Source organism: Marmota flaviventris, chromosome 3 (genome assembly GCF_047511675.1).
Source record: "Marmota flaviventris isolate mMarFla1 chromosome 3, mMarFla1.hap1, whole genome shotgun sequence".
Lineage (NCBI taxonomy): Eukaryota > Metazoa > Chordata > Mammalia > Rodentia > Sciuridae > Marmota > Marmota flaviventris.
Window position 1 is genome coordinate 125,887,442 of NC_092500.1, and position 26,491 is coordinate 125,913,932.

The following is a 26,491-nucleotide window of genomic DNA, read 5'->3' on the forward strand; positions in this document are numbered from 1 at the left end:
GAGACAGGATCATGTCAGTTGGCATTCACACAAGGAATGGGAAGGCTCAGGTGCTGGGAGCCTTGCTCACCTGAGCAGTTGGCAATGTGGCCCTCTGAGGCTTCAGAGCCTCCTGGGCCAGACCAGGATTTCTTGCACTGGGGCAGCAGCTGCGTCTGGTTTCCTACAGAAGGGATTAGAGAACAGGAAACTGAATTAAAGTACATAATAATCTACTGGTGGCATCTGAGGTGAAAGCAACAACAAAGAAGCATCAATTTTCTTTCTTCACAGTTGATATGCTAATGGAGATTTCTACTTTTTATTATGCTAAAGTTTTTTGTTTTAAGCCTATCCTTTGGAATATATCAGTGCTGCTGGAGAGCATTGCACAGCTCTTGGGGCAGCAAGATTTTTGTTGTCAAGTTCAGAGAAAAGAAAACCTGAATCAAATGTATGAAATATGATATGCCAAGAGCTTTGTAATGTTTTGAACAACTAATAATAAAAAATATATAAAAAAAGAAAACCTAAAATCAGCTATTTTCCCCTATTGAAATTTTTTATTCAAAGGTAGTAGGAGAAACTCTGAAAATCTCAGCATGTTTGCCTGATTTCCCTGGGAATACACAAGTATAATTTAGTTTAAGCCAAAGAGGTGGAATTCTGTTAAACATCTTGAAAATTGGTATCTTATTTTGTGAATTGCAAGTAGAGTTTTTCTTTTAGATGGTGCCCAATATCTAACTACCTCAATAATTTTTACTTAAGGGGGCAGTCTCCAACTTCTGGGACTCACTCAAATTGACCTCCTTGATCTGTCCTGACTTGATTTACCTATCTATACCAATGGCCTGTCTAATTCTGTCTAATTCTGGTTTCAATAAGTCACATAGAAATAATAGTCCCACCGCTTGAATCCCAGGTCACATAGCTACACAGAATGCAGACTTTCTCTATACCACCACCTTGGATCTCCCTTTTTATTTCATTTTATTTATTAATGTTAATTTGATAACTCTGAAAAAGTTTCAAGGATAATATAAAATTGTAGTTAGAGTTACATTCTTATTGATGTACATGATGGTGGGATTCACTGTGATGTTTTCATATGTGCCCATGGGAAAATTATGTCAGATTAATTCCACTGTCTTTAATTTTCCTATCCCTCTTCTTCCCTCTATCTCCCATTAAATGTATTTTTATTTGAATTGGTATCTTGGGGGAAATTTTATTAAGCAGCAATAGCAGCCAAGATTACACTGACTATGAAACTCAGTAATCCTACATTCCCATGTTTGTTGTGGCACTATTTAGAATAGCTATGGTATGGAATCACACCAGCTGCTCACTGAAAGACAAATTCATAAAGTATAAGTGCTATATATATATATATATATATATATATATAGCCATAAAGAAGAACAAAATCCTGTTTGCATCAAAATGCATGGAACTGGAAGACATTGTGTTTTGTCTACTAAGCCAGATACAGAATGACAAGAATCTATGTCCTCTATCATATGTGCAAGCCAAAAGGAATCCATCAAAAAATAGGAGATTGCTATAGGCTGTAGGTCATATTTATAGCACTAGATATGTCCAATATGGTATAAAAATTCTTGTGCAGGAAGTTAAGAAAGATGCTTATTTCATGATTAATTTCTATAATGTATATGTTAAATTTCTACTTTGGAAAAAAGTCAAAGCCAATTTTAATTTATGTAGAACAGACTCAAACATTGATTTACAAGTTCTCTTATTACTTATTTTGCTTATTGCCATACCTCAAAATGAGAACTTTTCATAAAATGATTGCCATGTATTCTTCAAAAATATCTTTATCATGGAATACAAAGGAAAATTGAAAGAGTTTCATAGTAAGAAACATAAATAAACATGAGAACTGAACACAGCACATTACCATACATTTTTTTTAGTGTGAATTGATGAACCCAGCCTAAATCCATCTTAAGATTGGGAACCATCTCATCACAAAGTCATGAAAAGTTAATTTCTGTTTTACTATATATTACTGAGATTTCCAAACTTGTTTGGAATTTCTGCTCATGCCTTGAACTCACCCATGCCTGGATTTCCCTGACCAGATAACAACCCTCTCTAAATCCTTAGCGGTGCCTCATAAATCCTGGCTCCCCCTGACCAGAAAACAACCCTTTCTGAAACCACAGTGGTGCCTCATAAATTATGATGTTTGGATCTGAATTTATTATCTACCCTTGAAATGTTAAGCCATGTAGATCATTAACCTACTATATGCCTTTGTATTATGCTTGTCAAACCCTGTTAGCTGTAAATTTTCTTTACACCTCCTTTGCAACTTTTTGTTCTATAAAACCTTGTTCCTGTAGGGCTGGGGTACTGATCTCTAGCCTGGCTTAGGGAGAGACAGCCACTGGCCAGCTTTCTTTGTTTAAACAATATAAATTTGCTTTAATTTGATTTAAATTTGTAGTCAATGGTATTTGCTTTGTGATGTGGTTAACATGAATTGCATATTTAGTAAAAATGGTAATAATTTGATAATATACAGATAATACAGTATATAATCATATTACATTAAGGTGGATTTATGGAATTTGGCAATAACACTCTAGTTGCATATGAAATTCCTGAAAGTATTTTAGGAGTAATGGGACACATTACATTATCCACTTACTCTTAACTATTCATTCAGAAAGACTTGATAAATTTAGGCACAAATGGTTCCGAAGGAGGGAATATAGTAAAAGAGTTGCATTTGAAAATCTGGTTTAGGGTTACCTGGCACAATTATTCTTTGTTGGCATCCATAAATTCAGGGCATATGCAAGTAAATGAATGGAGTTGTAGAATATCCTACTAAGTGAAGTAACCCAATCCCCTCAATTCAAAGGCCAAATGTCTTCTCTGATGTGTGGATGCTGATTCAGAATGGGGGTTGGGGAGGCATGGGAGGAATGGGAGGACTCTGAATAGGGCAAAATGTGAGAGAGCAGAAGGGAGGCAGCATGGGTGTGGGAAAGATGGTGGAATGCAATGGACATCACTACCCTAAGTACCTGTATGAAGACACAAATGATGTGATTCTACTTTGTGTTCAACCAAAGAAATAAAAAATTGTGCTCTATATGTGTACTATGAATTTAAATACATTCCTCTGTCATGTAGAACAAATTAGAAAATATATTTAAGAATATTTTAAAAAGTGAAAGAAAGAAAAAAGAATAACCACCCCCATACAAATACAAAAATAAAAGTGAAAACAATGTAAAGTCATTCCTATAATATTTCACCAAAAGAAATATGAATAGCCTCAAAAACAAAAACACCTAGGATTAAACATCATAAAGGCTATGTATGATCATTGAGAGATATTAGAGATATTCCTTGTAAATCAATTATCTCCATATTCATGTGTAGTCCAAATCCATTGTCAACCTAAATAACATCATGCTTTCTATTTGTAGTAAATATATAAAGTTGTTTCTAAAATGTATGTGAAATGCATATGACTAACATATTAGGCAAGAAAAACTACACAATTAAAGGAGGTACTGTAAAGTCATCTTTAAAGGAAACTTAGACATGCTATAAAGTTATAACAATTAAGGGCATGAGGACTGCTATAAGGACATGACACTCAGACATGCTATAAAGTTATAACAATTAAGGGCATAAGGACTGCTATAAGGACACACAAACAACAGAACTGAATGGAACAGACTATAGAATGAGTAAGAAAATCTTCACCCTCTTTATTTCAAAGGTGACCTTGTGGTGGGGAAAGCCTTTTCAGTAATGATGGGGGTCAAATTGCTGAGTCAAATTGCTGCCCAAACAGTAATGTGTGAATCATAGTTCATTTTGGAACATGTGCTCTCCATGCTGTCTGCTCTTAGAGCCATGCCACTCAAGTACCAGTTGGCCCTCATACACACCCTTACAATATCAACCCCAGAAATATTGTACAATATATGCAAAATAAAAGGAATTAAACATGTATAACATACTCTGATAGAATATTTTTATGCTCTCATGGTAGAGAGTTTCTATTTAGGGTACAAAAAATGTTAACAAGCTGTACTTCATTAAGAACTACATTTGACACCTGAAAGAATACTTTATTAAGAGAGTGAAAATAAAAGGAAAAGGGTTAAAAGTCTAATACAAATACATACATATCTACACCAGAAGGTATTGCCATGAAAATATGTAGGATCATTATTTGGGAAGTCAATAAGCATCAAATCTCAATATCACTTGAATGTATCCATACATGGTCATGTGGTCATTCAGCAGAAAACTCAACAGCAATAAAAATAAAGAAAGCTCTGCTACAAACAGCAAAATGGGTAAACTCTAAGCACAATGTGGAGTCAAAGTAGATACCACAAGAGAAGATACTGCAAGATTTTACATAATGGTCAAATCTGACAAATTTTTTCTTTGGCAGCTGAAGTCAGAGTGCTCATCTTCAGAGGGAAGGAGGGCACAGTGACTGGAGGAATGAGCAGCAGGTGGTTTCTGGGAACTGCTAATATTCTCTGATGGTGCAAGGTAAGAAATTTCCCAGAGTGTTCTGTCATTCATTTTTATACAGTGTTCTCTATGAATTGCAACAAATAATAATGCTTAATTAGAACTATTCCTCTTAAAACCACTTGACAGGGTCTAAAAGATAAATGATCATTGAGAAGAATCATAGTTCATTTTGGAACATGTGCTCTCCACGCTGTCTGCTCTTAGAGCCATGCCACTCAAGTACCAGTCAGCCCTGACCTCTCTTACCTGAGCAGACCACAGAGGCTGTGTTTCCATGGGCACAGGCAGGAACACCCAGAGCAGTTACAGGACAATTCCACAGGAAGGACTCAGACCCTGAGCAGTGGAATTGGTCTCTCCAGATCTCATCTCCTCCTTCCACAAAGTATGCTCCCTTTGGAATGGAGATGGCAACCCCACAGCTCAGTTGACGGCAGACAACATTGGCATTGGCCATATTCCAGTTGGAGGCACAGAGTGTTCTCCAGCCTCCAGAGGTATTCATCTCCACTTGACCCTCACACTGAGAGCTGCCATTTTTCATGAGCCGAACATCTGTATTTCCTGGTAGAAGACAGAGTTTTAGCAACATCCCATGTTTTTCTTACCCTCACAGAGTGTATATGGCAGTTAACGTCCTGCTGTGAGTCTCACCTGAGCAGACAACTTGCACAGCCCCTCTGTGTGGGCAGCCTCCTCTAGGACAGGGTACTCTGGGGCAGAACCAGAGCTCAGGTTCCTGCCCCTCACATTGGAACTCTTCAGCCCAGACTGGTTCATCCGGCTCTCTGAATGGGAGGTTCCCTAGGACAGATGCAGCCTTGCCACACCCTAGCTCTGCACAGATGACCTGGGCTGTGGGTGATGTGAAATTTCCATCAGATACTGGAATCCACTCTCCTCCAGAATTCGCTTCCACTTGCCCAGAGCAATGTCCAGCTCCTCCTTCCAAATGCACAAATCCTATGGAAGAAATTAACTAACAAAATAGTATCTTGGCTTGGAATTAGGAGCTACATGTCTCAGGCAATGCTTGAGAGCTTTTCTTTACTCAAGGTTTGGGGAATGGATTCAACAGTTGTTATCAGAATGGGCATTTCAGGAGCAAATATTTGAAGACAAATTTAGGAGGAGGAATTTAAAAGATTGAGTTTTGAATTATTGGCTTACGTCTATTTCTATCTCCTTTTTTAAAAATAGGATCTACATCAATCTCTGAATTTGGAGCCAAGTTTAAAAGACTAGGCTTAATATTCAACATTTTATCCTCAAAAACTTTTACTTCACTAAAAAACTCCAACTAAGTTGACATTTGTTAATGAATGAAAAAATATCAAAATTTATCAAAAACAATTAATATCTCTTTCTCATTTATGGCTATTTATGGATGAAGAAAGAGTCTGCTAAATCTTGTGAGGCTGAGATGAAACCAGATTATTTTTTCTAAAATAATTAGGGTTCTTTACATCATATCTCCTATTATAGAGGATAAATGTAGAGTTTAGATAAAAGACCAGAAATTAAAAAAGAGGTTATCAAGAGTTTTAAGGATTTTTTGACTTTTTGTTTTATTTTGTTTCAAGGGATTATTTTGTTACTAATAAGTGGAGTTGGAAGAAGCCATTAGGTATCTGTTGAAGCTCATCAGGAAGAAATTTCAAGTATGGGTTCAGACTTTTGGGCAGGATTTTGGCCACAGGTATAGAAAAGTAATGTTTATGTGATGAAGAAGTTCAGCAGGGCATTCTTGATGAAAAAGAATATTTAAACTTTCAAAATGGAATAAATATCAAAAGAATTAATTTATTTTAGTAATTTTTTTTACTTAAAGCATTATAATTAAAATATTCTCTTTTCTCTCTGGAATTGATATATGAACATCAAGTATAGATTTGTGACCTTGTGACTACAAGGACTTTTTAATTTATATCATTATTACAGAGGAGTGATGACAATGTACCTTATTTGGAAAGTCACAATGAAAGTACAAAATTTCAAACTAAAATCAATCTACTTTCAGATGCTATGTTTTACACAGTATGAGACATGTAAGGTGTCATAAAAATCAGCTATCAATATTTGTGTCCAGTGTGAAAAACAATAAATATCAGCCTCCAGAACAGGAACCATCACTGTAGGCTCTCCCTGTGGATGCAGTCAGGTCTTTTTCTCTGTGGATTCTGGTTTCCATTCAGGACATCTACACACTAGGGGTTAACACCACCACCACCACCACCACCATGAGTTGTGCATGACTGATTAAAGTTCTGGCTCAATTAGATACTACAAAGTTGTCTTCAGAAGCATTACTTCTTTTTCACTTAATTGTACAAGGTATATTTCTAGTTCCTAATATAAAATGTCTCAATTAAGGTAGAATACATTACTTTTGAGTTCTGAGAAAATTTAGTGGAATATCTGATTGTAGTTTCATCCAGTTGAAATGTTATGTGGGTATGTTTTTCTTAGGCACTGAATTCTGTTGCAATGTCAAATCTTCACAGGGAATTTTGTAATTTTCACTAATGAAAATTGTAAGCATTTCAGATAAAGAAATAGATCACAAATGCAGGTTTCATCTTTGCTCTTCTACTCTTAACAGATCAGAGAGACCTAATTCAGCTACAAGCCTGGGAAGGTGAAGAGTAAAATTTCTACAGAACATGTACTCAGACAGTCAGCTGAGTATCTGTCATCGTTCTGAACAGAGATGCTTAGGTGTTCAGAGGGCAGTGTTGTTGGAAACTCAACAATATTTTTATTCATATTTTATTTTTTTTTATTTTTTTATTTATTATTTATTTTTTTTATTTTTTTTTAATTTTTTTTTATTGGTTGTTAAAAACATTATAAAGCTCTTGACATATCATATTTCATACATTAGATTCAAGTTGGTTATGAACTCCCAATTTTACCGCAAATACAGATTGCAGAATCACATCGGTTACACATCCACATTTTTACATAATACCCTATTAGTAACTGTTGTATTCTGCTACCTTTCCTATCCTCTACCATCCCCCCTCCCTCCCCTCCCATCTTCTCTCTCTACCCCATCCACTGTAATTCATATCTCTCCTTGTTTATTTTCCCATTCCCCTCACAACCTCTTATATGTAATTTTGTATAACAATGAGGGTCTCCCTCCATTACCATGCAATTTCCCTTTTCTCTCCCTTTCCATCCCACCTCATCTATCTGTTTAATGTTAATCTTTTCTTCCTGCTCTTCCTCCCTGCTCTGCTCTTAGTTGCTCTCATTATATCAAAGAAGACATTTGGTATTTGTTTTTTAGGGATTGGCTAGCTTCACTAAGCATAATCTGCTCTAGTGCCATCCATTTCCCTGCAAATTCTATGATTTTGTCATTTTTTAGTGCTGCGTAATACTCCATGGTGTATAAATGCCACATTTTTTTTATCCATTCATCTATTGAAGGGCATCTGGGTTGGTTCCACAGTCTAGCAATTGTGAATTGTGCTGCTATGAACATCGATGTAGCAGTATCCCTGTAGTACGCTCTTTTAAGGTCTTCGGGGAAAAGCCCAAGAAGGGCAATAGCTGGGTCAAATGGTGGTTCCATTCCCAGCTTTCCCAGGAATCTCCATACTGATTTCCAGATTGGCCGCACCAGTTTGCAGTCCCACCAGCAATGTACAAGAGTACCCTTTTCCCCACATCCTCTCCAGCACTTGTTGTTGTTTGACTTCATAATGGCTGCCAATCTTACTGGAGTGAGATGGTATCTTAGGGTGGTTTTGATTTGCATTTCTCTGACTGCTAGAGATGGTGAGCATTTTTTCATGTACTTGTTGATTGATTGTATGTCCTCCTCTGCGAAGTGTCTGTTCAGGTCTTTGGCCCATTTGTTGATTGGGTTATTTGTTTTCTTATTGTTTAATTTTTTGAGTTCTTTGTATACTCTGGATATTAGGGCTCTATCTGAAGTGTGAGGAGTAAAAATTTGTTCCCATGATGTAGGCTCCCTATTTACCTCTTTTATTGTTTCTCTTGCTGAGAGAAAACTTTTCAGTTTAAGTAAGTCCCATTTGTTGATTTTTGTTATCAACTTTTGTGCTATGGGTGTCCTATTAAGGAATTTGGAGCCCGACCCTACAATATGTAGATCGGAGCCAACTTTTTCTTCTATCAGACTCAGAGTCTCTGATTTGATATCTAGCTCCTTGATCCACTTTGAATTAACTTTTGTGCATGGCGAGAGGAGGGGATTCAGTTTCATTTTGTTGCATATGGATTTCCAGTTTTCCCAGCACCATTTGTTGAAGATGCTATCCTCCCTCCATTGCATGCTTTTAGCTCCTTTATCAAATATAAGATAGTTGTAGCTTTGTGGATTAGTCTCTGTGTCCTCTATTCTGTACCATTGGTCCACCCTCCTGTTTTGGTACCAGTACCATGCTGTTTTTGTTACTATTGCTCTGTAATATAGTTTTAAGTCTGGTATCGCTATTCCGCCTGATTCGCACTTCCTACTTAGAATTGCTTTTGCTATTCTGGGTCTTTTATTCTTCCATATGAATTTCATGATTGCTTTATCCATTTCTACAAGAAATGCCGTTGGGATTTTGATTGGCATTGCATTAAACCTATAGAGAACTTTTGGTAATATCACCATTTTGATGATGTTAGTTCTGCCTATCCATGAACAGGGTATATTTTTCCATCTTCTAAGATCTTCTTCTACTTCTCTTTTTAGGGTTTTGTAGTTTTCATTATATAAATCTTTCACCTCTTTTGTTAGGTTGATTCCCAAGTATTTTATTTTTTTTGAGGATATTGTGAATGGAGTGTTTTTCCTCATTTCCGTTTCAGAAGTTTTGTCGCTGATATACAGAAATGCCTTTGATTTATGCGTGTTGATTTTATATCCTGCCACTTTGCTGAATTCATTTATTAGTTCTAGTAGTTTTTTTGTAGACCCTTTTGGGTCTTCTAGGTATAGAATCATGTCATCTGCAAATAGTGATAATTTAAGTTCTTCCTTTCCTATTTTTATGCCTTTAATTTCTTTCGTCTGTCTAATTGCTCTGGCCAGTGTTTCGAGAACTATATTGAATAGAAGTGGTGAGAGAGGGCATCCCTGTCTTGTTCCAGATTTTAGGGGGAATGCCTTCAATTTTTCTCCATTGAGAATGATGCTAGCCTGAGGCTTAGCATAGATAGCTTTTACAATGTCGAGGTAAGTTCCTGTTATCCCTATTTTTTCTAATGTTTTGAACATAAAGGGATGCTGTACTTTGTCGAATGCTTTTTCTGCGTCTATTGAGATGATCATATGGTTCTTATTTTTAAGTCTATTGATGTGGTGAATAACATTTATTGATTTCCGTATATTGAACCATCCTTGCATCCCAGGGATGAATCCTACTTGATCATGGTGCACAATTTTTTTGATGTGCCTTTGTATCCGATTCGCCAAACTATATTAATTTTTGTTGTTTTCTAGGCATTATTAATGAAATAACATACATCCAGAAAACTCAAACATTTTTTTGACACTACTTGATTTAGAGTTTAGAATCAGCTACCATCTACACAGAGATGATCCCCACTTGTTATTCTCAGGGGTTGAATTAATCTGTGGTATTTAATGAAATATAAATAGAACAGTCAAAGTATGGTTCAGGTGCAAGTATATGTTGTTCTGTAAACCCAGATCCCCTCATTCATAGGTAGGTATTAATATGGTCAACATAGTTTTTCAGCTAAGTAGGCATTTCTTATATCGTAGTGGTTTAGAAATCCTCATTAGTACCATTGGCAAAAATACATATCAGTTTTGGTAAAACATCAATAGTATAAAGGGATTTGGAAAACAATGATTTTCCTGCTCACTGTTATTACTAGATAGTTGAGGTAAATGGTACCACTATTTTATTATCTACCCTTCTTTACACCTGACTTACTTATACAAAATATATTCTCAAATGAAACTAAGGTGATTTGGGAGCAGTGGCACACACCTGTAATCACAAGTCTCAGGAATCTGAGGCAAGAGGATTGTGAGTTCAAAGCTAGCCTCAGCAACAGCAAGACACTAAGCAACTCGGTGAGAGCCTGTCTCTAAATAATATATAAAAAAAGGACTTAGGATGTGATTCAGTGTTTAAGAACCCCTGAATTCAATATCTGGTATCTCCTCAAAAAACAAAATTCAAAACAAAGGTGCCATATTGAACCTGTTCACTCAGTCTGAACAATCTATAGTCTCCAAATCCCAGAGTTCTGAATGTTGAGGTTGCATCATCTGAGCCTCTAGTATATGAAAACATAGTTATCTATTATTTATTCAGAGTAGATCTTATTCTTGAATCATGAGGGAAAAACTGTATGAAGACTTCAACTTTATTGTTGAGAACTAAATTTCCATTTCTGTATCCACATGTCTTCTTATCCATCACTCCAAAATTCTACTATTCTCTATAGGGTATAGTACTGTGTTACCTGAGTACATGGGAATGTCTACATCAGGTGTTGGAAAGTAGAATATATCAATGTTGCTGGAGAGCATTACACAGCTCCCAGGGCAGTAAGACTTTTGGAGTCAAGTTCAGAGAAAGGAAAATCTAGCATCAGCTATTTTCTCCTATAGGCATTTCTCATTCAAAGGTAGTAGGTGAATGAGACAATATCAGCATGTTTATCTGATTTCCCTGGGAATACATAAGTATAATTTAGTTTGGGCCAAAGAAGTAAAATCCTGTTAAACATCTTGAAAACTGTTATCATAGTTAATGAATTGAAAGTAGAGTTTTTCTTTTAATGATGCCCGATATCTAACCACCTCAATCACTTTTAATTAAGGTGATCTACCCTAAATTAACTGCATAGAGGAAGCAAAATACCTTTCTGAATGTTTCATAGGATGTGCATCTTGGCAGAGAAATTATTTTAAAAAATCCAATAAATGTTTAAAAGTTATGTGTAATTTTAATGTCAGAAGCTAAAAATAAGAAACCTGTGGATGAGTCTAAGAACATGGTAGATTAGTACAAAATAAAAATAGCAAGTGGAAGAACATGGGAAAATACAGAGTGAAGCACAGAAAGAAAAAAATGATAGGAAATATGATAGGGAACTAAAAGACATGGTGAGAGAAACTAACAAGTTTTAGGTACTTAAAGCTACTATTTTTGTTAAAAATTCATGGCTCTTTTTAGTTATATGTAACAGAAGAACCCATTTTAGTATAATTATACAAGCATGGAATATATCTTATTGCAGTTAGAGTTACATTCTTATTGATGCACATGATGGTGGGATTCACTGTGAGGTTTTCATATGTGCTGTGGGAAAATTATGTCAGATTCATTCCACTGTCTTTTCTTTTCCTATCCCTCTCCTTCCCTCTGTCTCTAATCTACTGCATTTCTATTCTTCCCCTCACTGCCACCTAACTAACCCCTTTCTGTGTGTTAGCTTCCACAAATCAGAAAAAAAACATTCCACAAATCAGAGAAAACATTTGGTTTAATAATGCTAGGTAGAAATTAGAAAATACATAAAGTGAGATATTTAATACACCTGCAGTGTTTAATAATATCCATAAAATCTGTAACACTCTATCCATTGACCTGTGCAGTCCATTTCTCTTAGCACCAATCTGGGCTGACAGTGGTGAGTTAGTTGTCTATAAGCAATAGAAAGTGGTGGAGCCAGAATGGCTTGACTCAGGAACCTAGCTAAGAAAGTCATGCGTCCTCCTCTTGACTTAGCAGGATGTTTGCTTTATGGGAAATATACTCTGTAGATTATTGTGTGAAAGAGCATTTGCACATGGTTCTGTCAGCAGCCTCAGTTGAACATGAAGCTACCAGCCATGTGAATGAACTATCCTGGATTCCCATTTTGGCCATGCCTTCAAATGACCTCAGTTCCAGAACATATGCAAGCTCAACCTCACGAGAGACCCCAAGAGGCAACTCTCAAGAGCCTTTGCCAAATTCAAGAGTCTGGAAATCATGAGAAAAATTAAATGTATTTTTATTTGAATTGGTATCTTGGGGATAAAATTTATTAAGCAGCAATAGCAGCCAAGATTACACTATGAAACTCAGTAATCCTACATTCCCATGTGTGTTGTGGCACTATTTAGAATAGTCATGGTATGGAATCACCCCAGCTGCTCACTGAAAGACAAACTCATAAAGTATAAGTGCTATATATATATAGCCAAGAAGAAGAATGAAATCCTGTCATTTACATCAAAGTGGATGGAACTGAAAGACATTGTGTTTTGTTTAATAAGCCAGATACAGAAAGACAAGAACCCATGTCCTCTATCATATGTGGAAGCCAAAAAGAGTCCATCGGAAAATAGACAGGAGATTGCTACAGGGTGTAGGACATATTTACAGCAATAGATATGTCCAATCTGGTATAAAAATTCTTGTGCATGAAGTGAAGAAGATGTGTATTTTGTGATTAATTTCTCTAACATATATAGTTTAAATTTCTACTTTGGAAAAAAGCCAAAGCCAATTTTCATTTAAGTAGAACAGACTCAAACATTGATTTACAAATTCTTTTATTACTTATTTTGCTTATTGCCATAGCTCAAAATGAGAACTTTTCATAAAATTATTGGCTTATATTCTTCAAAAATATCATGGGATACAAAGAAAAATTAAAAGAGTATCATAGTAAGAAACAAAATGTTATGTTGAACTGAATTCAGCACATTACCCTACATTTTTTACTGTGAATGACATATTTAGTAAAATTAGTAAAAATCTGAACAAGACTAATACACTATATAATTATGTTACATGAAGGTGAATTTATGGAATTTTGCAACAGCAGTGTGGTTACATATGAAATTCTTGAAAATATTTTAGGAGTAATGGGACACATTACATTATCCACTTCCTCTTAATTACTCATGAAGAAAGATTTGATAAATTTAGGCATAAATGGATCAAAGGAGGTAATATTATAAAATAGTGGCATTTGGAAATCTGATAAGATTACCTGGCAATTTTATACTATCCTTAACACTTTTTCAGAATTATCAATTTAACATTAATGAATAAATTAAATGAAAGAAAGACAAAAAGAAAAAACAAACCCCCAAACAAAAAATAAAATTGAAAACAATTTAAAGCCATTCCTATAATATTTCACCAAAAGAAACATTAACAGCCTTAAACACAAACAAAGCTAGGACCAAACACCATAAAGGTTATGTATGATTTTTGAGATATATTAGAGATATTCCTCATAAATCAATTATCTCCATATTCATGTGTAGTCCAAATCCAATGTCAACCTAAATAATGTCATGCTTTTATTTGTAGTAAACATATAAAGTTGCTTCTAAAATGTATGTGAAACACATATGACCAAGTATGACCAAAGCTTTAGGCAAGAAAAACTACACAATTAGAGGAGGTGCTGTAAAGCAATCTTTAAAGGAAACTTAATCACACATGCTATAAAATTATAATAATTAAGGACATAAGGACTGGTGGAAGGATACACAACAGAATTGAATGGAACAGACTATAGAATGAGTAAGAAAATCTGCACCCTTTTTATTTCAAAGGTCACCCTGTGGTGGGGAAAAGCCTTTTCAGCAATAATGCTGAGTCAAATTCCTGCCCAAACAGTAATGTGTAATTTTTATTTACATCATACACACCCTTACAATATGAACCTCAGAAAGATTGTACAATATATGCAAAAGAAAAGGGATTAAACATGTATAACATACTCTGATAGAATATTTTTATGCTCTTATGATAGAAAGTTTCTATTTAGGGCACAAAAAATGTTGACAATCTGTGCTTCATTAAGAATTACATTTGACACCTGAAAGAATACTATATTAAGAGAGTGAAAGTAAAAAGCAAGGGTTAAAAATCTGATACAAATACACACATATCTACACCAGAAGGTATTACCATGAAAATATGTAGGATCATTATTTGGGAAGTCAACAAGAATCAAATCTCAATATCACTTGAATGTATCCATACATGGTCATGTGGTCATTCAACAGAAAACTCAACAGCAATAAAAATAAAGAAAGCTCTGCTACAAACAGCAAAATGGATAAACTCTAAGCACAATGTGGAGTCACAGTAGGTACAACAAGAGAAGATACCGCATGATTTTACATAATGGTCAAATCTACAAAATTTTTCTTTGGCAGCTAAAGTCAGAGTGCACATCTTCAGAAGGGAGGAGGGCACAGTGACTGGAGGAATGTGCAGCAGGTGACTTCTGGGAGCTGCTAATGCTCTCTGATGATCCAGGGAGAGAAACTTCCCAGAGTTTTCATTCATTCATTTTTATACAGTGTTCTCTATGAATTGCAACAAATAATAATGCTTAATTAGAACTATTCCTCTTAAAACCACTTGACAGGGCCTAAAAGATAAATGATCATTGAGAAGAATCATAGTTCACTATGGAACATCAGCTCTCCATGCTGTCTGCTTTTAGAGACATGTCACTCAAGTACCAGTCAGCCCTTCCCTCTCTTACCTGAGCAGACCACAGAGGCTGTGTTTCCATGGGCACAGGAAGGAACACCCAGGGCAGTCACAGGACAATTCCACAAGAAGGACTCAGACCCTGAGCAGTGGAATCATTGTCTCCAGATCTCATCTTCTCTTTCCACAAAGTATTCTCCTTTTGGGGCGGAGATTGCAGACAACATTGACATTGACAGCAGACAACATTGGCATTGGCCATATTCCAGTTGGAGGCACAGAGTGTTCTCCAGCCTTCAGAAGTCTTAATCTCCACTTGACCCTTACACCTAGAGCTGCCATTTTTCATGAGCCGAATATCTGTATATCCTGGTAGAAGACATGGTTTTAGCTACATCTCACATTTTTCTTACCTCCCTCAGAGTTATAGGGTGGTTAACATCCTGCTTGGATTCTCACCTGTGCAGACAACTTGCACAGCCCCTCTGTGTGGGCAGCTTCCTCCATGACAAGGCACTCTGGGGCAGAACCAGAGCTCAGGCTCCTGCCCCTCACACTGGAACTCTTCAGCCCAGAACAGTTCACCAGGCTCTCTGGCTGGCAGGTTCACCAGGATAGATGCAGCCTGGCCACACCCCAGCTCTACACAAATGATCTGGGCCATAGGGAAGGTGAAATTCCCATCAGATACTGGAACCCACTCTCCTCCAGAATTCACTTCCACTCGCCCAGAGCAATGTCCAACTCCTCCTTCCAAACGCACAAATCCTATGGAAGAAATTAACTATCAAAATGAGTATCTTGGCTTGGAATTCATAGCCACATGTCTCAGGCAATGCTTGAGAGTTTTTCTTTTCCCAGTGTGTTGGGAGTGTATTAAACAGTTGGTATCAGAATGGAAATTTCTGGAGCAAGTGTGTGAAGAATAATGTACAAGGAGGAATTTAAAAGATCAATTCTGAATGATTGATTTAAGAAATTAATGGATATTTATATAACTCCTTGTGTTTGTGTTTGTGTGTGTAATATGTGTTTTTGCTTTTTTTCTATATGAACATACTATACTTTATATTAAAAAGATACCTGTGTGTGTGTCTGTATATCTGTCTCTATCAGTCTACTTCCTTTCTTATAGCACCTATATCAATCCACTGCATTTGAACTCCAGTAGAAAATAACTGGGCTTAATTTTCACAATTTTATCCTCAAGAACTTTTTCTTCACTAAAGAAATTCCAACTAACTTAACATTTGTTAATGAATTAATAATATCAATATGCATCAAAAACTGACAATTTATATTTTCCATTTAGAGATGAGGGAACAGTCCATTAAATAGTGTGAGCCTGAGATGAAACCAGGTTATTTTGACTAAAATAATCAGGGTTTTATATCAAACTTCCTAATACAGCAAGAGAATTTAGAAGTAGGATCAGAAGTACACACACACACACACACACACACACACACACACACTCAAGAAGTCATCAAGAGATTTGAGCAAGTTTTTTGCATTTTTGTTTTATTTTATTTTGAGAGATTATTTTCTTACTAATAAGTGGAGTTGGAAGAAGCCATTAGCTATCTATTGAATCTCATCAGGAAGATATTTCAAGTATGGGTTCAGACCTTTGAACAGGCATTTGGCCACAGGTATGGAAAAGAAAGTAAGCAAGTTTATGTCATGAAGAAGTTCAGCAGAGAATTCTTGCTGAAGAGAATAATATGATCATTGATTATTTTTCCAAAGTAAGCCTTCAAAATGGAATTAACATCAAAAGTATTAATCTACATTATCAAAATTTTTATTTAAAGCATTATAGTTAGAATACTATAATTTCTCTCTGAAACTGATATATTAATATTTAGTTTGGATTTGTGACTACAAGGACTTTTTAATTTATATAATTTTTAAAGAAGAGTGATGATAATGTACCTTACTTGGGAAGTCACAATGAAAATACAAAATTTCAAATTGAAATCATTATACTTTCACATGGTATGTTTTACAGAGTATGAGACCTGCCGGGCATCATAAAACTCAGCTATCAATATTGGTGTCCAGTGACAGGAACAGTTAAGATCAGCCTCCAGAACAGAAACCATCACTGTAGGCTCTCCATGTGGATGAAGCCAGCTCTTTTTCTCTGTGGATTCTGGTTTCTATTCAGGACATCTACACACTATGGGCCTAGCACCACCACCATAATGAGTTGTGCATGACTGATTAAAGTTCTGGCTCTATTAGATACACAAAGTTGTCTGCAGAAGCACTACTTCTTTTTCATTTAATTGTATATTGTATATTACTAGATCCCAATATAGAATGCCTCAAGTGAGTTAGAATAACATTATTTTGAGTTCTGAGACAATTCAGTAGAATATCTGATTGTAGTGTTCTCCAATTGAAATGTTATGTGGCACATTTTCTTTGGCACTGGACTAAGAAAAACATTGTATTGCAGTATCATACCTTCACAAAGAACTTTTTAATAAATTACACTAATGAAAATTGGAAACATTTCAGATAAAAAATTACAGATTATCCAATGTAGGTTTCATCTTTGCTCCTCTACTATTCACAGATAAGAGAGACCTAATCCAGTTATAAGCCTGAGAGAGTGAAGAGTAAAATTTATACAGAACACATACTCAGACCATCAATTGAGTGTCTATTATTGTGCTGAACAGAGATCCTGAGGTGTTCAGAGGACAGTGGTTTTGCAAACTAAACAATATTTTTATTCATCTTTAAAACTATATTATTTGTTGTTTTTAGGCATTTTTAATGAAATAACATACATTCAGAAAACTCAAAACATTTTTTTAAATACTTGATGTACAAATTAGAGTCAGCTACCATCTACACAGAGATGATCCCCACTTGTTATTCTCAGGGGTTGAATTGCTCTGTTGTATTTAATCAAATATAAATAGAACAGTCAAAGTATGGTTCAGAAGTAGGTATACATTGCTCTATAAACCCAGATTCCCCTGACTCCAGAGGTAGGTATTACTACGGTCTACATAGTTCTTCAGCTAAGTAGGTATTTCTTATATCTTAGTGATTTAGAAATCCTCATTAGTACTATTGGCAAAAATACATATCAGTTTTGCTAAAATATGGTATAAATGGATTTGGAGATAAAAATTATTTTCCTTACTTATCTGCATTGCCAGATGGTTGAGGTAAATAATTCAACCATTTTATTGTTTACCATCCTGTACACCTATTTTGTTTATACAAAATACATTCTCAAAAAAACTAAGGTGCAACAGGTGCTCTGGCACATGTCTGTAATCCCAGTGGCTCTCAGGAGGCTGAGGCAGGAGGATTGTGAGTTCAAAACCAGCCTTAAGAAACAGCCAGATGCTAAGCAACTCAGTGAGACCCTGTCTCTAAATAAAATATAAGAAAAGGGTTAGGATGTGGCTCAGTGTTTAAGCATCCTTGAGTTCCATCTCCAGTAACAACAACAACAACAACAACAACAAAACAAAAACAAAAACAAACTAAGGTATTTTGAACCTATTCACTCAGTTTGACCAATCGACAGTCACCAAATCCCAGAGGTCTGAATGTTGAAGTTGGTTCATCTGGACCTCTAGTGTATGAACACTAATTATCAAATATATTATCAGAGTAGTTCTTCTTCTTGAATCAAGAGGAAATATTATGAAGGCTTCAACATTACTGAAGAGACCTAAATTGGAAAGATTTACCCAGAATGATAATTTTTCAAGTCTTCAAAGTATTGATATGCATTGCTCCCTCTGAGTTGTGTTGGAAGTTTCTTCTTTCAGTTTTGAGGCATAAAATGAAGCAAACCTACCTGAGGCTTTATTGAAACATAAAAATTAAATATAATATTCAATGCTGGGTCCAGCAACCTCATTTCTGTGTCCACCTGTCTTCTTGTCCACTACTGTACAATCTTACTATTCTGTTTAGGTCTCAGAACTGTGTCACCTGAGTACATGGGATTGCCTCCATCATGTGTTGTATTTGCCCAGGCAGTGGTCCACAAAGGTCAAGTGTCTGCCTCAAAGAGCAAACTTTACCATTGGTCTTCCAAGTTACCTTTGAAAGCCAGAGGTGTCAGCATGACCTGTCCATCAATGCACAGCAGGGGACAAGGCGAGTGGTCATTAGAGGCCCAGTATGGTTTAAAATGCCTCTCACTGGCAAAGGGTAAAAATGGGGCAGAGAGGTATTCAAAGTAGACACCTAAACTTTCTGCCCAGTCCTATTGTAGGAAACGTGTATAAAGGCAATTTTGAGAATCTCCTTCCATGTTTTCTTATTCAAAACATATACCCAAACTGTCCAAGTTATAGAAGTGTGTGTTTGGGTTTTTTTGTTGTTGTTCTGAATACGTATATTTCAAGGAAATAATATTGTTATCTTTGTGGAGCTGCATAAGTAGTGGGACTAAAAGTTTCAAGCAATTGGAAAAATTTATGAGACATGGATGGAAAAAGAAAGAAAAACCTGCCTGCAAAAGTATATTGAACCAAATGAATCATTCTCACTGGAGTAAATTAAAATTTGCAGTCAGATATATCCTTGTCTGATCTTTTGCTACATAGACACATTGCTTCCTTGGGAATGTTTCAAGTTTCTGAAAAACGTGTCATCCATGGGATCTCTTCTTCTCCCATTCTGACCTCAATGACATAAGTTTGAGTCACTTTTGTTAATAATTCTTCTCCTTTTCTACAGCTAAGGTGTACAGGATTCACACAAATGTACACAGATTTCCTCATTGTACACCTAGGGTGTTAAGTGATGCTCAGATAATTCATGGTGCTCTTTGTCACCCTTCTGTTGCCATCTTCCATATACTGTAAGCTTTTTCTGTCTTCAAAAAATTCTATTTGTCTCCTTGTTCCCATTGTTATAAAATTTATCTTCCAATGCACTTTTCTTGTATCATTGAATCCATCAATGTAAACTATATAATCTTTCCCCCAGATCTTCTCATTTTTCTCTTTAAATTTATTTCAACTGATCCCTAAAAACAGAAATAGTGTACATTTTAAAGGGTAAAGAGATGTGCTGGTGTATGTATACATTGTGTTATCTCTGTCTCCTCACACACTTTATTTCTTTTTGTTGAAAATTTCCAAATGCTTTCTTATGACTTTTTGAAACATAGTTTATTATTGTTTTCTATAGTCACCCTATTGTTTTCTATAGTCACCCTAAATTTCTGGTGTTGCACCAGAAATTTTTGCTTTTATCTAAGCAAAACCTCTTATTCATTTACCATCTGTAGCCTTCCATCTCCATACCCTACACTCTCCAGCCTATAGCAATCACAATTCCAGTCTCAAATTCCAAATGATCAACTCTTTCAGATTTGACATATAGTAAGGTTATAAAGCACTTTTCTTTTTTTGTCTGAGTTATTTCACATAGTAAATGAAAGGTTTTAATTCCTTTTTCCCTAGAGTGTTACATTGCACAAATTCATTTTATTTTATTTATCCATTTATCAGTTGATGGAAACTTACATCAATTCCATTTCTTAGATAATGACAGTACTCCTGTCTCTTTAACACCTGATTTTATTTATTTTATTATCTTTGGATATATGCTCAGCAGTGGATTAATATATTATATGGTAATTTTTTCTGGGGACTGTCTGGTGTATGTCTTCATATTTCCTGTGTTTGTAAAGGATAGTTTTGCTTTGTGTATTTTTAAAAAAAATATTTATTTATTCTAATTTGTTACACATGACAGCAGAATGCATTTCAATTCATAGTACACATATAGCTCATGATTTCTCCTGTCTCTGGTTGCTCACAAGGTAGAGTCACAACATGTATTCATACGTGTACTTATGGTAATGATCTCCATCTCATTCTACCATCTTTCCTATTTACCTTCCCCTTTCCTTCCTCTCCCTCCCCTTTGCTCTATAAAGTTCCTCTATTACTTCCATGCTCTCTCTGTACCCATCCCCAGAGAAAACAGCATCCACATATCAGAGAAAACATTTGGCCTTTGGTTTTTTGGGATTGGCTTTCTTCCTTTAGCATAAGATTCTCCAACTCCATTCATTTACTTGCAAATGCCATGTTTCATTCTCTTTTAATGCTGAGTAATATTCCATTGTGTGTGTATGTGTGTGTATGTATGCATGTGTGTATGTATGTATATATATATGTGTGTGTGTGTGTGTGTATGTATGTATATATATATATATATATATATATATATATATACACACACAATGGAATATTTTATATATATATATATATATATATATATATACACACACAATGGAATATTTTATATATATATATATATATATATATATATATATATATATATATATATATATATATATATATATCACAATTTTATCCATTCATCTACTGAAGGATATCTAGGTTGGTTCAGCAATTTAGCTATTGTCAATGTGTTCTGTATTTTTGATTGGCAGGGTTTTCTTTCACTCTATGAAAATCTCATGACACTCACTCACTTTTGGTCTATATGTTTGCTGCTGAGAAGCCTGGATCAGGTGATTTAGGCCACCCTTATGTGTTGTTTGTTTCTTTTCTCTTAATTTCTTGAAACTCTTTATCTTTCATCTTTGAGAGGTGTGTTATAACATGTAAAGAGCCCAAGGCTCCAGGTCAAATCTGGGTGGCCAATTAAATTTTCACCCCAAGCAGAGACTTAACTCTCTACTTTCTCCATAGTGTGCTGTCTGGGCTTTGGGGAGGAATGAGGAGGGTGTTTCTGTGGCCACCAATGCTTCGATGCTATTTCACAACCCTAGGAAACAACTAGGACAACACAGAACTGGGAATTCACCAAGGCCCTCAATGCTATGAGCTGCCTACTGATGAGGTAGAGTCAAAGACTAGGACTCCTGCAACCAACCACAGGCTCTACTTGAATATGTCCCACCAGCACTCAGTTCTTTCTCACCCTATGGTCTCTGTCCTACAGTTGAGGCCTCTAATTCCCACTGAGTGCTGAGTATCACTCCCCCATGGTGGGCCTGGCACTGAGCTACAGCACAAAGTTCTATGCGAGCCCTGTGCCCTGCTCCTTAACAGGTGGAGTCTTACTTCCTTCTCTGCCAAGGCAGCTTGGTGGAGTGGTGGTGGAGATAGTCTCTTTGCTGCTGACTAAACACAGTTCTAGATTCTCAGTCTGAAGACACTGGTATAGAAATCGGTGTTGTCAGACTCTACAGGACACCAGGTTTCATTCTGGCAGTTCTTGTCCTGGGTTTTAAGTCTGAAGCCTATAGTTTATTTCTTTTCCATTCCCCAGGAAGGATGCATCTGTCTTCATGCTGGGCTGCTTAAGGCTGGAAACTTCTAAACTTCCTCCCTTTTAAATATGTCATTTCTTTTTAATATACTAAAAGCAGGCACTCACCTTGTTTATTGTCTCTTATCAAGCTAGTTTGGTGTCTGAATAGCAGTTAACTAAGTGTATTTGTGGAGATCACTGAATAAATATCCTGGTTCTAAACTATATGTTCTCTTACCATAATTAATATGCACTAGTATTTTATGGAATTCAACATTATCCAGGACTGGGTTACATTAAACTTCCCAAATATGAGTTTATACAGATGTTGCTTTGAAAAGGAAACCTAATGAGAATCTACTGTAGTAATGATGGAAGGAAAGCCTGTGACTCAGGGCATTTAATTCACAGTTCTCTAGTTCTTCCTGTCAATGTGCTAAGAATTCTCATGTCTAAATATGGAAAGAAGAATTGCAACTTTCCAGAAATTCAAAATTCTTCTGTGAGGTTTTTAATCCCATACCTGTGCCCATACATCTACTGACCCAGTGCAAAATTATCTATCTCTCTCTCTCTCTCTCTCTCTCTCTATATATATATATATATATATATATATATATATATATATATATACTCATTTCAACAGAGAAAAGTAAAAACCCATTCTTGTGTGTCTTTTGAAAAGTACTGCAAACAGAGAATGTGTGGTAATTATGTGTAATTCTAAAAATAGTAAACTAGAGAAACAAAATTATGAAGATTGATTTTAAGTGGAATCATCCTACAACAAGCCTATCTTATCAAGAAAGAGAATTGAGGAAGAAAAGCAGAATATTTGAAGTTTACAAGAAGAGAAACCAATGAAGCTCATAGTGTACAGCTATTTCAAACACTCAGGGTCTATGAAAGAACCTCTCTGTCCTCTATGGACTGTACTTTTTCTACCCCCCTGTTGGGGTTTAAGTGTGCAGAGTTTAGCTCCCTCAGGCCTGACATTTTGCAAGAGCTGTGGCTGTGATTTAGGTCAGCTGAGGCAAACCTCAGCTAGGAGGAGGAAACGTTTTCTTCCCCTTATCGCAAGGCACAAGTTCTGCATGGTTTGGCCAAGAGGAAGAAGCTTCCTGCATACTTATCCTGGGAACAGTACATTCTAAAGAAACAAATGCATCCTCAGGGGACTAGATAATGTCTACAAAGAACTTTAGGAGGGTACTTATCAAACAAACAGGAACAATTTGAATCTAGCTCTGTGTATCCGCTGAGGCATGATATTTGGACAATGTGGGCAACGTGATATTAAAGAATTGCTTGCTTTGTTAGAAGAAGTGTATAAAAGGAACTTGCAAATAAACTTCAGCATGCAGTTGCGATTGCTGCCTTGGCTCTGCATCCCCTGTGTCCCGGTTATTTCGTGACCCTTACCCAGGGACCCGAACGCTCTAGACGTTCACAACTGGCGCCAGAATAGGGACCCTGTTGGATTGTCAGGAAGGGTAAGTTATTTTTCTTTATATTACAGGGTGATGGGACAATCTTCATCTTCTCCTTTTTTACGTATTCTTAGGCATTCACTTGCTGTCTATGGTATTAACATTTCCCATTCTGATATAGAGATGTGTCTTAAGGTGGTCAGGGAATGGAATCCCTGGTTCCCTGAGGAAGGATCTATGGATGTAGATAATTGGAAACGGGTCCGTCACAATGTTGAAAAGGCCATGAGGCAAGGTGAAAAAATTCCAATTCGGTTTTGGTCTATCTGGTCTATTTTATATACAATGTTTAAAGCTATGGAGGAAGAAAGGTTAATTGGCAACTTACAAAAGGAGTTAGCTCCCTCTATTCTAGATCTCCCTCTGGATGTTAGTGAAAAAGAAGAGGTAGTAAAAATACGCAACAATTGACTCATAATTCTTCACAAAATTCTGCTGATTTAATTGGTACTGCTACGGAAAAGAAAACGAAAGTAAAAACGATGATTGATGATCGCTCCATTTCGGAGCAATTCAAACTTGTTATGGAGGAGGTTTGGGGACGTCTTAATAAATTAGAAGCTAAAATGGACCCTAAGCCTTTATCGGGAACCAGGCCCTCTGCCCCTCCGGCCACCAATCCTTTTTTGGCAGCTTCTTTAAAGGCTGTCCAGGAAATGGACTCAGAACCTTCTGACGATGAGGACGAAACTCCTTTCTTTGCTTTTCCTATAATCAGGCCTGATCCAGTTAATGGAATGGCACATCCACCTTGGTATGAGGGGATTGATATTGATCATATTAGCAGATTAAAAAAGGCAGTGACAATGTACGGACCTCAATCCCATTATGTAAAAGCATTGCTTAATGCTTTTGCTACTCATTACAATAATTTTGCTCCTGAGGATTGGAAGATTGTGAGCCGTGCTCTTTTACAGGAACCTGAATATCTTCAATGGCACATGTGGTTTTTAGAAGGATGTGCCACTAAGGCTAGAGAAAATGGTAACAGTCAAAACCCTGTTACTCGTGCCATAGGATACCCTATGTTATCTGGCACTGGTATGTATGATGACATTCAACATCAAATTAATATTCCTCCTGAGATTCATGAGCAATTGAAGGAAATAACTTTAGAAGCTTGGGACAAAATTAGACCTTATTATTGCTCCAGTACATAGGAATTATGTAAAGTGTTAAAGCAACTATATACATTTAAATTGTGTGTGTTGAAGATTAGGAAAAAAGATAATGGTTATTTTTCCTAAATGAAATAACATTCTTCTCTCCACCAATTTTTTTTTTTTTCTGAAGTTAATGGCATTTAAGTCAAGGTAAATTTTAAATGTTAAGATTTCCGATTTATTGAGCTTGAATTATGCCACCATGCTTATGTAAAAATGAAGGTGGCACCATGGTAAAACTTAATGAGAAGTAATTTCTCAGTTGTAATAATTTTGATTTCTCTTTCTTGTGATCTCTCCTTCCCTGTTGTCTTGAACCATAACAAAAGGATACTACATCTCTCATTATTATAGTGATGAGGTTATTGAAGTTATATAAACACATCTCAATCTCTGTTTCTTTGAAATGTATCTATTAAGTCCTGCTAGGTGATTGACAAGACTAAGTAGGAAAAATAAAGGTAAATGTGATTCATGTTTTGCACACAAATGCAGAATTTTATAACCACATGACTTCATAGTTGTGATCTCAAAAGGAATTTCTCCTTTAATTTTTCTTGCAGTTAATGTAAGAATACTCTAAATCTCTAAGCTTCTGAAGTATTAAAAGTAAAGATGATCTAATAAAGATGTAGTTTATCCATTTAGCATGTGTTTATTTTTCCTTATGTACTCAAGGTGATTTATTTGTTCAGCTCAGTGATATTACAACTAAAAAACATTCATTAGCAAAAGGAGAAACAATCTACATCTAACAGAGGAATCAAAAATGTTTCTTATTTTTGTTGAGTTAAATGTTTGACTCTAACACTTTTCTACATACAAAACATAGATTCTCCAAAAATATTATGCCATATGCTGACCAGATCGCATTATTAATTGAACAAGGAAGACAGAGAAGTATAACTTTGACAGGCAATGACATTTCTACATAATTACCCCATTACCTAAAGACCAATGGACTTACTTGGTACAAATGACTGAAATGCTACAAATAGCGTTGGCTGAATATACCGGAGGTATTTCCTATCATTTCCCCAAGGGAAAACACAATTTACTAACATATGTGATAAAAAAGGCAATATCACAACAGATACTACAGAAATACAGAACATAATTGGAAATTATTTTGAATACTTGTACTCCAATAAAATAGAAAATATTGAAGACATTGACAAATTTCTTAAGTCATATGATTTGACTGAATTGAATCAAGATGATATGCACAATTTAAACAGACCAATATCAAGCAATGAAATAGAAGACACCATCAGAAGACTACCAACAAAAAGCCCAGGACCAAATGGATTCAGAGCTGAGTTCCATAAGACCTTTAAAGAAGAACTAATAACAATACTCTTCAATTTATTTCAGAAAATAGAAAAACAGGGAGCACTTCCAAACTCATTCTATGATTCCCAAACTAGACAAAGACACATCAAAGAAAGAAAACTTCAGACTAATATCTCTAATGAACATATGTGCAAAAATTCTCAATAAAATTCTGGCAAATTGAATAAAAAAACATATCAAAAAGATAGTGCACCACAATGAAGTGGGATTCTTCCCAGGGATG

At 35.8% G+C, this 26,491-nt stretch overlaps 1 pseudogene; it reads right to left on the bottom strand.

Moving 5' to 3' along the window:
* Positions 1-14: 14 nt before the first annotated feature.
* Positions 15-23,801, bottom strand: LOC139701351 (antigen WC1.1-like; annotated as a pseudogene).
* Positions 23,802-26,491: the final 2,690 nt, after the last annotated feature.